This window comes from Poecile atricapillus, chromosome Z (assembly GCF_030490865.1).
Source record: "Poecile atricapillus isolate bPoeAtr1 chromosome Z, bPoeAtr1.hap1, whole genome shotgun sequence".
Classification (NCBI taxonomy): Eukaryota; Metazoa; Chordata; class Aves; order Passeriformes; family Paridae; genus Poecile; species Poecile atricapillus.
The window spans coordinates 137,054,487-137,068,641 of record NC_081289.1 but is presented as its reverse complement, the minus strand read 5'-3'; the positions used below and the strand labels follow the sequence as shown (position 1 = coordinate 137,068,641).

General features: G+C 52.6%; 1 protein-coding gene across 8 annotated transcripts in view; it reads right to left on the bottom strand.

Annotated features, from left to right (window-relative positions):
• ATOSB (atos homolog B) overlaps nt 1-13,317 on the bottom strand; it is a 38,220-nt gene extending 24,903 nt beyond the window's left edge. For 2 of the 8 annotated variants that reach the window (XM_058864740.1, XM_058864732.1), the window contains exons 1-2: nt 13,255-13,300; nt 10,370-10,464 (exon numbers count right to left, since the gene is read on the bottom strand). The gene's annotated coding sequence lies outside the window, so the exon portion shown is untranslated. The other 6 variants (XM_058864741.1, XM_058864731.1, XM_058864734.1 and 3 more) reach the window with 5 other exon arrangements.
• Between the last annotated feature and the right edge of the window lie 838 nt (nt 13,318-14,155).

The window sequence follows — 14,155 nt, the reverse complement described above, 5'->3', positions numbered from 1 at the left end:
TAGGAAAACCGAACTCAAGTTGCAAAAAATGCACAGCTATTACACACTGCTCATCTGTAAGTCTCCTGGCATCTTTTCCCAGGCTTCTGTTTTCTTGATTGCCTCGCTCCACCTTCCTGGGGACTCTCTGAAAATTGACCCTTTCAACCCTCCCCGGGGAAGTGTGTTAAGGTGGTATTTGCTGTTATTGTTATGTAAAGCATAACATTATTGCAATACCCTTGTCCCAGCTCTATCTCCCAGGACAACATAATACTAGATGAAATTCATTATCCCCTATCACTTTATGGTACTATCTTTTCATTTCTCTGTTAACACACATCAGAGACGTATCGAGTTTCAGGCCAGCTCACTCCAAAGGAAATTCTCTCTTGCCTTACAGGGATTGGCACAAACTATACCTCTTCTTTCCAGTACCAAAAAAAGCCCAAACCACCACCAAAATGTAATTAAAAACCCCCAACCCACAAACCAAAAAAAAAAAAAAAAAAAAAAAGAGAAAACCTACACTCCAAAAATAGCACTTGAAGGTTCACTTAAGGACAGAATTTGCCAGATCACCACTTTGGTCAGACCTTTCCCAGGCTCTGGAGGGCAGCATTCTCACTGCTGCTCAAACAGCTTCATCAGCAATGTCTGGAGTCCTGTAGGGAGGAAGCTTTTAAGGGTGAGATGCCTGTTCCTTCCCAAAAGTGCCCAGTACACGAACACAGGCATTTCCTGGTAAACTGTTCCTCCTTGCTTGCAGCCTCTGCTACAGGGGTGGCCTCTGATAGCAGCCTTCCTCCGGAAACATCACTGCATTTTGCTCAGTTACTCCAACTCTGTCATATTGTAGGGAAACAGAATTAAACAGCTGAAATCTGTAATAAATCATTCCTACTGAGCTGCCAGGGAAATTGCTGCACAGAAGAAAGAGAAGAGCTGTCTCTTTCCTCAACAAATCTTAAGACACAAAACAGCCTTTGGTTACAAGGAACAGGCACAGCAGCAAGAGGAGCACTTTCACGGTGGAAGACTGATGCCACAAATTTTCCTGTTCTCTCTCTCCAGATCTATCACATGGTCAGAACAGATCATTGCAAATACCTTAAGATCCCAGACTATCAGCCTAGGAAAGAGGTCAGCAGACCAGACCTAGATGAAAAGCCTGAGAATATTCTAGCTCCTCAAAAACTGCTTATATTTTTAGCTTTTGCTGCTGTTAAAAGATTAATTGAAAGCAAAGCTCAGGCTCTCTACTTGATGCCATAACTGCTTTATTTTGCTGGCAGCCACAGCAGAGAGGATCTTGAGAATTACGCCCTTTGTCCACTGCTGGCCCAGCTATGCTAATCTCATCAGCAATGCAAACACTAGTATAGAAAGGGCTGAGTGAGAGTGCTGGCCTGACAGCTCCAGCAGCGCTGACTGGCAATAAGCAAACCCTGGTACATGGCATCCAGGCATTTTCTCCTGGCCTGGCTGGAGCTGAGTTGGCTCTTGCAAACCATTCCTCATACATCTTCCAGACAATCTGTACAGCACAGATCGACTAAGCTACCTTCTCATAATTTAAGGAATGCAGGTAGAAACACCCATGGAGTCAAAGTTTCCACTTGGTCCCACTGATCTATCACCTCTCTGCTGAAATCCCTACCACTCTTCCCACAGCAGCAGCATTCAGGTTGGTCCTGATGTCCCACAGAGCATTGTCCAATTTTTCAGAGTGACACTGCTTAGGACGATGTCCCTGCCTGATTACAGGTAGGCATGCATGTCCTGGACTTACCTCAGACAATGGCAGAGGCAAAGCAAAGTAGCAAGTAACCCACACAGTACTCTCCCAGCTTCAACACCATGGCTCAACCAGGAGAAAATCTCTTTTGGCTGCCTCTCCCTAAATGTTTATTCCAGCACTGTCTATCTTAACTCCTCCCCACATCGGCAGCAGAGTATATGATCCCACTACCTTTGGGCTTTTTTGATTCTTTGTGCTTAAAACTGTGCAGTATGAACAGGTAAGACAGAAAAAGAGGGGGCAGCACTTCAAAGATGACATGGTTGTGACTCAGGGGGTCACAGCACCCCAGAGATTGAGCCTTGAGCAGCAATCTTGGCAGGCAAGGTGTTTTACAAAGGATAAAACATTCTCTGCCCTAGAAGATGGCAATTCCCATCCCAACACACACATATGACCCAGAGCCTCCTCTGCTGCATCGCTCCGTATTTCATAGCACATTTTGGGGCCTCGGTCCAGGAGAAAGATGAGAAACCACTGGCTGTGAAAGTGGGATCAGGAGGAACTACAAGGTGGCTCAATTGACTTTTACCATGCTCTGCCATCACCTGCACCCATAATATAATGTAACACCAGCTCTCGCACCAAGTGCTGAAGGTCACATATATGGAAAAGAGTGCTTAAGCTGCTGACCCGAAACTGCCTTCAGTGTCAGGTACCAGCATCCCAGATTCCTCCATGGGAAGAGAGCTCCAGCTCCCAGTGCAGAGCAAGCTGTTCATCTCTGAAAGCGGAAGGAACCTGTTGGAAGTGAGAGGAAGGAAGCAGACAGCTGTCTGCCACAGGCAGCTTTTCCCAGAGCCTCCATATTCCAGCTTCCACCTCCTTGTTTGCTCTCCCTTGGGAACACCCGGGTCTGGAGTCCAGGGAACATTGTGCAAACAGTCTAGACTATTAGGGAGTTTTAAGATGACTGAAACTGCAGAACTGAACAGAAATGGGGAGTCCTTGCAGATCTCACAGTAACCCTACATCACAGAAGGACACTAGGGCATTCTGGAAAGGGTGAAATGTTTTTCATGAAATACATGAGGCCTTGTACCCTGGAAAGGAGGAGTCACAGCTCAGGCAAGGATTATGACATTTATGAGTGCAGAGCTATTTGGGTAGCTCACAGACAGGCATCCTTTCCCATCCATTTTTGACTGAACATCCTAGTCCCAGACAGAATCTGGCCACAGGCACTAGAGCAACATGTGGCACCCCATGGCAAGCCCACACAACTAACCTCCATACATCTCCAAGAACATTGTTCTCCTCTCATTCTGGGCACAGAGCACAGAGCTGTGGGCAGGGCATTGTAGCTTGCTGCCAGCAGTGACCTTTGAGAGGTGTAATGAGAGAGGTTTACAGCTCACACAGCCATCCATGTTGACACGAGCAAGCTATGCTTGCTGCCAGCAGGTCCTTTTTCCTGGCTTACATCCAGGCCTTTAGGCATATCATGGATGACAGGTCAGGTCTCAGTCACACTCACATTATGGCCAGGCTGGAGATGGCTTCCTGACCCATTCCTTCTGCTGGTGAGTGCATGATTTCCCCTTCACCAATAGAAGCCAGCTTTCTTACCAGTATCTGGTAAGGGCTCTACCCAAAGACAGCTTCAAAAATGTTTAACTTCTTCTTTACCTGCCCCAGAGGATGGTCTCAGACCATATGAGAGGGGTCACAAGAGCATCTGCTCTCCCTCGAAGTCCAGATACCCTGGAGCAAAGCAAACTGGCTGTGCAAGGTGCATGGAACAGCACAGCACAGGGCCAGGCATCCTGGGAAGGTGCAGTCGTGGCTGGAGCCACTTAAATTGATTAACTGAGGATAAGCAAGGGCAGTGGAATGACTTGCTTTCTCCCATGGTACAGTGAGAGGGATCAAGAGACTGGTTTGCTCCTGGCCAGGCCTGCTCGGCAGCTCAGGCCTTCAAATCAAACAGGTCTGTAAAGAGGAGCTGCCTGCCCACATTGTAGCAAGGGGGAAAAGATGGAAAAAACACTTTTGGACACTCATCCTGAGGCTGCTACCAGAGGAGAACAGCTCCAGATGCCAAATTGTCAGACAGGAGTCCAGGGATGCCAAGCCCATGGCACAGCTGGGACTGGGCTGCACTCATGGCTATGGCACCTTGCACATTCGCCCAACTGCTCTTCTGCCTTGTCAGTGACAAGTTGCCATAGCAATGCCCTCCAGCATGCTCCCCTATCTCTGTTCCCCCTTGCTTGTCCTCTCCCTGCTGCCGCACACATAAAACATCCCAAAGCCTCAACATACCCCTAAAAGGCAGAACCTTTACCAAGGAAGGAAAGGGGGCAGAGGTGGAAGCCCACTCCCACAAGCCTCATCCCTGCCCACCTCAGGGACAAGGACCCTACTCTGGACCTAGGTGAATAACACCCCACCATATCTATTCTCAAGGAAGAATATTCACAAGAGAGCCACGCTTACAGATTTGGGGAATAGAGGCCTTTTTAACTGCATCTCCATTGTGCTGTGGCAGGCAGGGATGCTTCAACATCCTCACCTGCCCCACAGGCCCTGCTCCATGGCAGGGACATGCAGCCCCTGTTCAGTCCAGCCCAACACAGCTGCCTGCAGGTCAGAAAGCCCCAGCAGCTCTTTCTACATTGCAGTAGTACCAGATCTGATGGGAATGGGGGTCTCAGACTCTTCTTGCTGCATGCTGGCAGGCACCTCCTAAGCCTCTGCTTTCCAGTTCCAGACAGTTTCCACTTCAGGCAGATCTGTAATGCTGCACCAAACCTCACTGTGGCTTGAATCAGAGACAGGATCCTGCTTTGTTTCTTGCCCTAAAAACTCCTCCCTATCATTGCTACATGCCACTAAACAGTTACCTAGCCTGGGTGGTAAGCAGAGTTCCTCTCCTTTTCATCTCTCTCACACAAGACACAAGGGAAAAAACAAAGGACCCTCCTAACCACACTCAGGAGTGATACCTGTCAATATTCTTCAGCATTTAAATTCAGCAACTTTGCAGACAAGCAAAACAAAAAAAAAACAAAAACAAAAGAAACCAACCAAACAAAAAAACCCCCACCTCAACTTCTAAAAGCTCTGCTTCTCTCTCTGTTCTGCTCTTTCCCACAACCAGTTACATCACTTGAGGGTTATAGCAGAAGCTAGCAAAGCCTCAGTCCTGATCCAAGATGAGTCATGGAGCTCCGGAGGCCCTGTAACTTCCTTCTGATACCATCAACCATGCCTTACACAGCTAAAAATAAAGATGGGCCAAAACTGCAGAGCCATATCTTGCCTCAACACGAAACTTAGCAATGCTCAGCGCTGCTGAAAAATTACCTGAGCAGGTGGAAACCAAAATGTGCAGGGAAGCCAAAAATTTAGGGTGTACCAAGAAGGGAGAGGCCAGGAGGCCTCACCCTGTGCCACACTGGAGGGCTGGAGGATGGTGGTGGCAGATGGCAAGTAGCCATCCAGCCATACAGAGATGGCCAGAGCCAGGACCTCATCTCACTCAGCTGTGGGCTTTGGTGTGTTTCCATACCTGGAGGTTTTGCAGAAGACTGTTTTCAGCAATGCAAGCTCCCATCTGAGACAACAGGAATCAACTGCTGCAAACAGGAAGGATGCTGCATGTTTGGCAGGAAAAGATTGGAAAGCTGCAGCCTGCTTCCCGCCAGGCAACACATGGGCATCTGCAAAGCAAGGTCCAAGGGATGTTTGGAGCTAAAGGTTAGAAATAAAGGTGATAGATACAGCTGATATGGCTTAGATATTGAGGTAAGTGAGGGATTCAAAGTTCTTACTAATCCCTGGGAGGACACTGTGCCCAAGCAAAACCTTCACACTTGAGGATACAGGATTCTCACACAGATCTTAGCAGGAAGCCGTAGGATTGCACACAAATAGGAGCTCAGAGGGACACTGGCAGTATTCAGAAACCTAAAATAGCCTCAGCAGATGATCCTCTGCTCCATTCTTGGGAGCAGCAAGAACTGAGCAAGGATCCAGCTGTCCCAGCACTCCCATGAACAGGATGGATCTTTGAATGCCCAATCTATTTGCAACAGAGATGGTAGGGTAAATAGGGGATTCCTTGCATAACTCCAGTGCCAATAACCACATGGAACCCAGAGTCCCAGTTCTGAAGGAGGAGGCAGCATTTTCTTGTGGTTTTCAGTGGAAAGACGACCTAGTGCTGCATTAGCTGGTCAGACTCTGGAGTAAGGGCAGCCTACACACACCAAGAGAAGGCTGGAGGACATTAGGCTGGCTGCTTTCTGTTGAAGACATAAACTCCACTTTGCCCAGTTGTTAGGTTTCCCAGACAGGGAAATACCATTTCCAAGAGAGAGGCTCTGCAATACTGTCCACGGGTCTGCAAGCTGTATCAGTTTCCAGACTACCACCAGCTGCACTAAACAGAGCCAAAATTTCTAATTCAGCCCAGATATAACCTCACTGCTATCACCTGAGTAAGGTGATATACAAACCAGAGAACAGCTTCATGCTGTGGCCAAGCAACAGGAAAAGCTGCTGCTTTATACATAAATGGGAGATTTGCTGTCCATGAAGATACAAAGCTATTTAGCTAGCAAGGAGAGGTGGGAGAAAAGTGGATCCAGTACTATCCCAGAGGGGTGTGATCCACTGGCACAGGTTGCACAGTGGAGCTGTGGATGCCCCATCCCTGGCAGAGTTCAAGGACAGGCTGGATGGGGCCCTGAGCAACCTGGGATAGTGTGTGGCTCCCCTGGCCCATAGCAAGAGGGTTGGAATGTGATCTTCATGGTCCCTTCCAAACCAAGCCTTTTGATGATTCTCTTGTGAGCCCTGTGTTAAAATGCCGGGGAGCCCTGCGAGGATGCTGTGAACTTAGAGGACAGGGATCTACAAGCAGCTAAAGCAGAACTGAGAGCAAACCTTTTCTCTGGTCTTTGCCATGTCTCTCATCACTAAAGAGATATAAAATCCCATCAGGGAACAGGTATTAGTGAATGCCACAATCCAGCTGGATAAAGGGGCTGCTCTGCTGTCCCTGCATTGACTGCTGATTGGTAATCTGCAGCACAGAACATTGGCATGAGCCAAGGAATTTTTCCTTCCTTCCTTTCACCTTCACAGGTAAATCTATCCCTGCCTCACCCACTGTGGGTACCACTTCAGCACCAGGCTGAAGGATGAGATGGCTTGAGGCCCAGTTTCCAGCTGCCTCTGGACTGGTACCAACTTCCCTGGCAGCCACTTCAAAGGAAGAGCTGCAGAGCCTGGGCAGCCATGCATGCTAAACTATGTCTTCCCCATATAATCTCTCCTGGCCAAATCACACCCGAGCTCTGGAGTAAGAGAAGGGTTCAGCTTGGCCTGCCATAAGCACAGTCCTCATGAGGGCTCCCTCCCAGGTGAGAGCACACCGTGCAGGTGGGGCAAGCACTGCTGGATTCTAGGCAGGCACACAAGCATCCATGGACTGGGCAAGAAACCCCCAGCCATCTCAGGCTGCTCCAAGGCTGGTTACCTCAGAGCAGGTATTGCCAGTGAAAATACAAAAACTGCTGGTCCTCCTGAAACACTTCCTCTGAGCCTCACACACCAAAGCTAAGCTACAAAATTCTGGGAAAATGCAGGGAAAAGCCAAATGCTTCTAACAGAAAACACAATTACATCTGCCACAAGCTCTGGGTAAAGTCTCAGCTGGGTTCAGGTGAAGGACACCAGGAACCTGCAGCTGGAAAATGCTGGAAAATGCCAATTCAATCCTGCTGGCATGCAGAAGGACAAGTGTGGCAAACAGCATAGACTGCAAGTTGCCAAGGGTTTAGAACACACCATCCTTCAGCTCCTGACAACTGTGTGCAGGGTTCAACAGTCTTAGCAGCACTGGTTCCACACAGACAGCTTCCCTTTGCCACGCTGACAGCCAGGTGGGATACAGGAGCACACAAAAAACGTTGGCTGTGGGAGATCCTCACCTGGGTGCCCTCTACTGTATGGAGTTATCCCTGTGAGCCAAGGGGAAAAGAGCACAGAGTTCCCTGTTTTTTCACACAGCCCTTATGAGGGGAGGGAAGTCAGTGATGTTCAAAAGTTGCTAACCTCAGTGCAGGGCTGAAGCAGACAGAAAAGGCAGCTCTCAGCCATCAGCCCTTGCAGTGTGGCCTTGAGGTTGCTTGTTCTGGCTGTCTTGGGTCACCTGGAAAGACAAGTCCACACATACAGATTCTGCTGGAACACTGTGTGGGCTGTAACTGCTCATCCAAGCCAAGTGAGTTCATGGCCCATGCACAGAAGTGAGAGGCCCCAAGCACTCCACCAGCTCAAAGACCCCACCACATCTTTTATCAGTGCTGAGGCTGCTCCTCCAGCTGCAGCGCTGACTCTCTCTTGGGTTCCAGCTACCCCCAATTCCATGACTCCAGTTGGTTCTCCAGAGAGAGCTGCTAAGGTCACATCCATGAGCTCCCATCCCAGATTTCAGTGGGAAATAAAGGCCTTTCTGTGCCTTTGGCTTTGTTCTTGTCCACCCACACAGCTGTAGGTTTCTCCACCACACAGGCTTTGCTGTACTCGAGTGGGTGCACTGGCATATGGTTTATCTGCAAGAACAGGCGTTGGCTGTGGTCCCCACAGGCCACCTGCTAAGCCACCCCATGGAGACACAGAGCTGGGGAAGGGAGGGACAAACTCCACTGCTGGAGAGACACCCCTCCCAACAACCCAAACAGACCAAGACAAATCCAATGCCGCAGCGTTTCCCAGGCTACAGGGAAGGGAGAAAACGACAATTGCTTAATAGAAATCTCCGAGAAGCCTGCCAACACCATCACAAAGATGTTGTTTAAGTCTCCTCCCCAGGCTCCCAGTGCTTTAATTGCAGACCACTGGAGATCACACTTTGTGGGGCTAGGTCCTCGTACATAGCAGCTCCTGAAAACCAGGATGGTATCAGCCTCCCCAGGATAAGGTCTGACCTTCCCCTCGCTGCAGGCATGGTGGGCAAAAGCTGCTGTGAGGCAGACCTTGCTCCCCAGCCTGACCATCCACACAGGCAACCATCCTGCAGCACCACCACAGCACAGTCCAGCTGTGACCAGAGCTGCTGTGCTGGGGAGCAGAGCACTGTGAGCAGACAGGCTGCCAGTGCCCCAGAAGCACAGTCTTCACATCCTGGTGCAGGTAGGCATGGCCACACTACTCTCCTGGGGCTTCAGCCCTTAAAACAGTCCTGAGGGCACCCAGAAAGTTTCTGCTTAATGACACCTGCACTGGCATCCCAGGAGAAGTCCCACCTAGAAACTGTACCAGCTAGGCACAAGGGCTATTGCTCTGGAGAGCTTATAAGCAGAACAAGCCCCAGTAAATGCAGCACGTGTATATGTAAATATACATATATTGAGAACCCTCCACCAAGTCCCTGCTCTAGCATACTGTCTTTCAGTGATGGCTCAAAAGGCACTAAGCCTGAGCAGTGACAAGAATTGCTTTGGACATGGCTGAAGTACTGCCACCCACATACTGCAGCAGCACAGGAAGCGATGGCAATATATCTGACAGGGATGGGTTGAAAAAACTACCCAGGAAGAATGCAATTACCCCAAATGGACTGAGGCCAGGAGATCTGGATTACCACCTCAGCTCTTGCATAAAGAGCTTTGCATCTTTGTTCACTTCCAACAAGAATCTCAGGGTTGACATCAGCCCTGGCCCGGGACATGGATTAGTTACTAAAAAGCACTTCCAGCTGAATCACTAACTTCCCATTTTGCAGCACACAGGACTCCTTTGAAGGTTTCCCATCCAAGTACTGTTCTACCATCATGCTGCTTAGCTGGGGGCTAGTCCAGGCCATGGGCAAGTATGACTGCAAACCACTGGCCAGTCCTGAAGAAGCTCTCTGAAATGCAGAGCATGTGATCCCAGCTGCTCTTCACTCAGGATTCACAACCAGCTGAAGATGCAGATGGAAACAGGGAAAAACATGTCAATTGGCAGCTGGGCACTCACAGGCCAAGCAAGGGAGACTGTGAAAGAGAGGGGCAAAGCCAAAGGGATGATGAATAGAGACAATTCCCTGTCAAAGAAAAAAAATTTTAAAGCAGACCTCAAACTTGGTGAGACCAAGCTCTCTGGATGTTATATTCACCTGGCTCATTTGCTCATGAGTAAAAGCAAAATGGAGGAACAAAGGAACCGAGCTGGTCAGAAGATAGGCTCCAGAAAGCAGAGGTGCCAGGTGCTGCAGACAGAAGGAAGGATCAGAAACACAGTACCCAGGACACAGAGACTCACACAGCTCCCTAGAGGAAGGGGGTCCGTGGGAATTACGCAACATGGAGAGCCATCAGGCAAAAGCCTCTCACAGAAGACTCTCACAAAGTAACCTGCAACAATATCACTAAGTAACCTGCAACAAACCATCTGCTAGCATACAAATATCTCCTTTCAGGATTTCTCCCATGCTGCCCTTCACACCTGTCCTGTTTCAAACCCGACTCATTAATTCCTCCAGCTACCAAAGCCTCTGATAATTTGATTAGAGCTCCATTGACAGCATGCTGAGGACACCACTTTTCTAACCATATGTCTTCACTTTCTCCTTTCACGTCTGTGGTCACATACCTCCCAACAACAGGTTTTCTCGTTCTGCATCAGGAAGTGTCCTGGCCCCCAGGCACGGTGCATTTCCACACAACACACGATGGTGCCAACCAGATCTATCAGAGGACAAACACAGGCAGGCCCAGAGCAGTAAGAACATGTAAAGGACTTGGAAAGAGCCAAGAGGCTTTGACTTTGAAGACTCAGATCAATAAACATCCCCTTCAATCACCCTCAGACTCAGAGAGCAAAGTTTGGGTATCTCTGGCCTCTGGTACTTACTCAGCACAGTCATGCAGAAACATGCTTGGGAAAGCAGCCTGTAGCAGACAGCAAGGAGGAAGACCAGGGGCAAAGATGTGCTTCTCTGCCCTCAGAGGTCCCTTGAACATAGGGAGGGAACTTCCTCCTCCTGCTCTGCAGGCTCAGAGAGAGAAGAGAGCCAAGGGCAGAGGGGTTGAGAAAGCTCAGCACCAGATGAGGGAGGGTGTAGGGGCTGCGGCCTTCATCCAATTTGGAATAAGCCAACAGGAGTGAAAGAGCAGCCCCATCAATAAAATTTAAATTACCTACAATTCCCTAAAGGCCACTTCTGGAGAGGGCAGACATGAAAAATAGAGCATGGAGAACTGCTCTGCACAACTTGCTGCAAAAGCAGGGAAGTAAGAGAGGTCCCCAGCGGTGCCTCTGAATAGCAGAGTTCTCACAGTGCAGAGTGACCCCACCAGCTATCCTTCTTTCAGTGGTAAGAAACCTCTCACATGAGGAAGAGAAACAAGATGAGTGAGTAGCACAGCTGGAACAGCCCCAGCACTGCTCCAAGTATGGCTGGACCTTGGTCCACAAGCCCAGCTCACCAAGGGCCACAGCTGTACATCTGCAGTGACAGCAGGGCTCTGCTGTCCAGGGCTCCTCCAGGGCTGTCCTGACCACCCCAAGCTACATGGGAAGGCCCCACCAAAGTCAGCAGGAACCCAGTGTTACAATTAGATGTTATGGGAGCAGGGGCTGAAGGTCAGGCCAGGGCAAGTGTTGACTCCCAGGCAACAAACACTGTGGCAGCAGCGTCCCTCTGAACCAACCGTGTCCAAACCCCTCAGCCCTGCCAACTCCCACCAATGCCCTGCCCTAGTGCAGGGACTGCATGCTGGGACCTGCAGAGTCCCCATCAGGGCCCCGCCACTCACTTACTCACGCAGAGACCCGCACTATGGGAATTGCTGCTGTGAAACAAGGCGGTGACGAGGCTTTACAGGATGACTTCATTCTCCTTGTCCTCAACCTAAAGCCCAGCCCTGCCAAAAGTAACTCTAGCACTATAACACTGGGAGTTTTCTTCTGTGTAACTTGCCGGACCTTGTTCACCTCCTCGTGTTACCAAGCTTGCCAAGACACTGCTTCGTGTCAGGGTTCAAGCCTGCTACACTCTCCACAATTTCCCAACTTCCCCTCTTTGCTGATGCCAATGAACACGATTCAGGGAGAGGGCAAGTCTGTAAGCAGACCTCTGCTTGTCTGATGTTTTTTAAAAGGCAATGAGTGGAAATTACTTTTAAAATTTAAATTTAGAGCACAACATTCCTCTACCATACACTTTCCACAGCAGCTGCAAATTCCGCACTCCTTCCTTCAAAGAAAAATAATAAAAGGAGTGTGGAAACCCCCGAGGAAAGTGTCTGCCCCTCGTACTGATGGATCACGTTCACGGGTGGGTTGTGAGCAAGCCCACCTCCTCAGCACCCACCACGCAGCCATTCCCTCTTCCTTACCTAACAGGCCACCTTTCCAAACATGACACCCGAGCTGCCAACAGCACACCGCCTGCGTGATTTCTGTATAAAACCCGCAAACCGCTTGAAAACCTTGCTAGGTCGGCAGCTGCTGGTTTCGGGTGGGTGACTGTCCCCGACGGGCCCTTCCGCCCGCGGCTGGCTGTCACCAGAGGGCGGCGGATGCCGGGGTTCACATCCGCCCCGGCGCCCACCCCGCACCCCCACGCCGGGGCCTGGGGAGGGACCCCTGGGGCAGGTGCCGCCCGAGCAGCGCCTCCCGCGCCCCCGGGGGGACCCGGCCCCACCGCCGCCGGCATCCCGGGGGACAACCCACCACGTCCCAGCTGGGTGGGAACTGATGCCTGCGGGAGGAAGAAGAGGAGGAGGAGGAGGAGGAGGAGGAGGAGAAAGCCCCACCGTGCGGGCAGAGCCGCGGACAGGCTGTTCCTGCCCATGTCACAGAGCAGAGGACGTGGCCCTGGTGGGCGAGACCAGGGGCAGCGCAGCCTCCCTGAGCTGCCAGGGAATTGGGAGTCAGGATCGGGGACACACCGCAGCACAGCCTGCACCCCGTTTCGGTCCCTCCCGCCTCCCCCCATACCTGCCTCTGACAGACAGCCCTCCCGAAGCCTCAGTTCCCCCGGGCATCTCCCCCCCAAAGTCGCTCTGCGGTCATACCGCCGCCTGACCCCCCTCGCCCCAGCACCTCCTGCCACAGCCTCCGACGATAACAGCCCCCTTACCGGCCCGAGTGCCCCGGCTACAGTTCCCTACCCCGGTCACCATGCCCCAAACCCACAGACCCCCATCCCGGTCATGATCTCCCCAGCTCAGAGGCCCCCATCTCGATCACGATCCCCCCTCGCTCATAGTCCCCCATTCCGTTTACGGCCTCCCCCTTACTACCCGATCACGGCTCCTCCTGGTCGCGCCTCCCCCAGCTCCCGCTCGCCCCTGTGGTCTGGGCCCCCGGTCCCAACGGCCCCCCCCCCCGAACCTTCTGGAAATGGGGGATGGCAGCGGAGATGAGGCGCACGAACCCCCTCGCACTCCGCACGGGCGGCTCGTCCCCGCCGGAGCCCGGTCGTGCCCCGCGCCCCCCGGCCCTGCCCGCCGCGGCCCCGCTGGACCCACCAGCGCCCCCTCCGCCGCTGCTGCCGCGGCCCCGACTGTGCGCGGCTCCTCCGCTCCTTCCGGGTACCGCTGGGGACACGCCCCCCGCGCCCGCCTCCCGCGCGCTGATTGGTGTTCTGGGCGGGGCAGGGCGCGGGGCGGGGCGAGCCGCGGGCCCGTGCGGCCAATGGCCGGTGAATCACAGGGACTGGACCCCGCCTACGACCCGCCCCCTCCACGTGCGGGTGTGTGATGACAGCGGGGAAGGGGCGGACCCAGGCGGGGCGGCTTCTCATTGGCCGGCGGCCGCTGTGGGGGCGGGGCCTGGCACAGCGCGGGGCGGGACTACGGCCCCCTGACCCTGTGGGCTGAGGGAAGACCCCCGGTCCGCGGCGGGGCTGGAATACGGCCCCACGGGCACGGCATGTCCCACCCACGGGCACGGCATGTCCCACCCACGGGCACGGCCCCACGAGAACAGTGTGTCCCACCCCACGGGCACGGCATGGCCCCAGGGGCACGATATGTCCCACCCCACGTCTCATCCTTAGCGCGTCCCACCCCCCTAGGTGCCCCCGACTCCACGGCGTGTTCCACTCCCCGCACACACACACGGGCACAGCGTGTCCCAACCACACGCCCAGCCCCATGCTGCCCCAGAAACAGCCCTCCCTGGCCCCATGGGCATGGCCTCCCCGAGGTGAGACCCCCGCAGGGTCCCTTGCCTCACGTTCTGAGGGGTCACCCTGCTGTTCCCCACTCCCCAGGTGCTGCCGGTGCCCCTCAGGCCGGGTCTGCCATCCACCCACAGATACCGGCCTGTGCCAGAGCCCACCATGGGTGCTGGACCCGAGGGACAGCCGCTCCCCGGGATATGGCTGCTCAGAAATACTGAAACACACAGCAGCCGTGGGGCACCTGG